This window comes from Lichenostomus cassidix, chromosome Z, assembly GCF_008360975.1.
Source record: "Lichenostomus cassidix isolate B80296 chromosome Z, HeHo_3.0, whole genome shotgun sequence".
Classification (NCBI taxonomy): domain Eukaryota; kingdom Metazoa; phylum Chordata; class Aves; order Passeriformes; family Meliphagidae; genus Lichenostomus; species Lichenostomus cassidix.
Window position 1 is genome coordinate 6,399,481 of NC_139511.1, and position 3,250 is coordinate 6,402,730.

A 3,250-nucleotide genomic window follows, 5' to 3' on the forward strand; every position below is an offset into this window, starting at 1 on the left:
TATTCCTCCTTTCCAAATATGACAGCCACATACACAGGTTAGGAATGCCTTCAAGACTTAATGAAATACATGCTTTCAAAAAAGCCATTTTACTAATAATAATATTGAATGAACACTTGCAGTAAAAACATCCTGTGAGGACACACTTCACTGGATAGTCAGAAGTACTGACCTGGAGAGGAAGAATAACTGCAAACCTGTTAAAAATAAAGCTTTGACCAGAATTCAGTCTTCCACCCCAAAACAGCCAGTGTACTTGGGTGAAGTGTTGCTGTCTTAGGTGTTTGCCTTCTCTGTCTTGCCACCTGAAGCTCCTGGAGCAGACCCAGGCTGGCTGATACGTCTTTGTACTGACACCACATTCTGCAGTGGTTTTTAAGAGACACTGTGGACTTACAAGGACAGCAAACACTGTGTTACTTTCTCTCCACCAGCAGAGCTTCCCCTGATATCACAGCAGTGAAGTGGGCACAAATAATCTCTGGTAACCCTGGATGAACAAATAATGTCGCAATCCCCGAAACAAGATGCCATCTGCAGCAAAATTAAAGCCAATTCTCTGCAATCCACCCATCCATATCTATCCCTTCCTGCTTGTAGTTCTGCAGTTGCCACAAGATGGCAAAAATTTCACCAGACAGGCTTTTAGGAAAAAGATGAGCCGGTTCCCACAGATTTACAGTAGTGTCAGTGAGGATGGGATGGAAGAACCTTAATGGTGCCCTTGGCTGAAATGCCTCGTTTTCAGAACCACTGGAAAAGTCTGCCAGGCTGTCAAAAATGTAGGGAGGCTATATATGCTTACCTATAAAAAGGTACCCCCACAAAGCCTGGGTGGGGCACTCCCAACTCTCTGGACATTCTTGGCTAGATCCATGCTGGACCCAGGACAGGTGATCCTCTCGTCTGTGATCTCCTCTTCCTTTTTCATCTCTCTTTCTTCAGTTCTTCATTAACCAAACCCATCCTCCCTTCCTACCAAATCATCCCACTGCTGCCTGAGCATACTCTGGCTTTTGGGACACTGCTGCAGCTCCCAGCACTGCTCAGCACTGCTGCTGTGGCTCAGTGGGTGCTCAGTTGAGGAGCTCTGAGTGTCCAAGGGGAAGTTAGAGGTCTGACCAACCTGGTGTAGAGGGGGGTGGCCCTGCTCATGGCAGGGGCATTGGGGCAAGATAATCTTTATGTCTCTTGCAACCCAAGCCAATGGCTCTACCCAAGCCAGTGTGGTTCTATGAGTGCAATCAGCTACAAAAAAAAAAAAAAATCTCCAGTGTAATGCTCAAATATGTTAATGACCATCAGTAAGTAATCACATGGGACAGATCAGAGATTTTTTTTTTTTTTATTTTGTATCAAAATTTTACATAGTCAATCTAAAAATGCATAATTTAGTCAGGGTAAATTAAAAGAAAAACATACAAGATTTTCAGGACATGCCTAATAAAATAGTTATTCATTTTTCTAACAGTTTTTTTTTCAAATCAAACACATCATGGCCTAAGGGCAATAGCAGAGGTTTTCTGACTATCATGTGGAAAACTTTATTAGTGCAGAAAGCTTTCTTTGTTAGTCTATAGAGCTTAGTGCTAGTTTGGGACAAGAACACACATACAAGGAACAGCAAGAATTAAGGGTGTAATCCATTATGCAAAAAATTATTTTCTAAAAGGTAATTTTGAGAGTTAACTCTAATGAAGGACTCAGGAATTACATTTCTCCTTAAACTTAAGCCTAAGTATATAATCTCAAATGCTGTAAGTACTGCCTAAGGGCATCCAAATTCACCACTGACCTCCTTCTTTGATCCCAATGCTGCCAGTGCCAGGGGAGTTTGGGAGGTGTTGGAACAAGCGGAAGCATTCCAGAAGCATTTTACTTTTTCAAAACCACTTCCTTAAATAACTTTCTCTTTTTTCAGTTGGTTCCTGATTTTAACTTTACACCGTAGTGTAAGGTGGTGGGGTTTATATAATAGCAATTTTTACTTTAAATCATACACACTTATAAATAAATACCAAATTCAGTACTACCCTGATTCCTTACTATCTGTGATGGATGCAGTCCTAAAGCCTCCACTAAAACCAGCTACCAGTAACAACTCACAAGGCATCATTACCTCCTTTCACTCATGTTTTTAAATGTTAAAAGTATCAGGTTTAAAAATAGCTATAAGATACATACATTTCCACAGAAAATCATCTTAGAAAATGAAAATAAGAATTTATAGTAGGAATTCTTCCAAGAATTAAAATTTATCAGATGGTCATGTCTGCAAGTACAGCACATCTGCACCTAATACAGGCAGAATTATGGGAATACTCAGTAAAATGGAAATGTGGTTTGAATAGTAGTAAGCATTAATCTCTGAATAAATAATAAATAGTTTTATACTTCTTGACTCTGCTGTATAAAACCTGTGGCTACCACTGACTAAAATGCATATTAGCAAAATATTTCTCTGGTTCGGATATAAATGGTTTGTATTTCCATTAATCCTATTTTTAAATGCCTATAAAACATTTACAGAAAGTTAAAACCACTATTTTCTTATTTGTTATCTGTACACAAATCATTTGCAACAGGCTAACTCCTAGCGAAAAACCTGGAAAACTTTTAAAGTATTAAAAATTCAGGACTACATGCAACTCAGACAAACATTCACAGAGCTTTTGTGTCACTTTTGCACAGGATGTCAGTATGAAGAATAAGATCCCCACTTTTGATAATTGAGCTGGCTTTGGGTAGAAGCACCTGAGGATGCTATCAGATGTCCAGACAAGCTGTAGTTCAGCTGTATGTACATATTTTCCCATTATTTTAAACTTAAAAAACTTACAGTTTTATTCATATCTATCCAATTAATTTTTGCTGAACTTTTTTTGATAACTATATAATAATAAAAATTACCTTTTTATGGTAAAGTTCCATACATACTACTTTCCTACTAATTTTTTTCTTTAATAATTTCAGTTTTCTTTAATGATCTTGAAAAAGCAATGTAATGCTCTATATTTTAGACTCCTTATATATGAGACATAGATAAGTATATACATCTTTTAAAGAATTGTAGGATTTGCAGCTGCACAGCTTTAAAAAAATAAGTCATTCTTGCATAAAGCTAACCTCAGAATTTTGAGTCTGCAGCAGCCAGCTGAGTCAAAAAGTATTTTCTCTTTTATGTGTATACAAAAATAGGGAAGGAAACACCCTCTCAAGTTCTGCAGAGTACCACCAGGAAAAAGAAATT

General features: G+C 37.7%; 1 long non-coding RNA gene across 1 annotated transcript in view; it reads left to right on the forward strand.

The window, feature by feature from the left end:
• LOC146424317 (uncharacterized) overlaps positions 1-3,250 on the forward strand; it is a 426,563-nt gene that overhangs the window by 27,503 nt on the left and 395,810 nt on the right. The window lies entirely within an intron of this gene.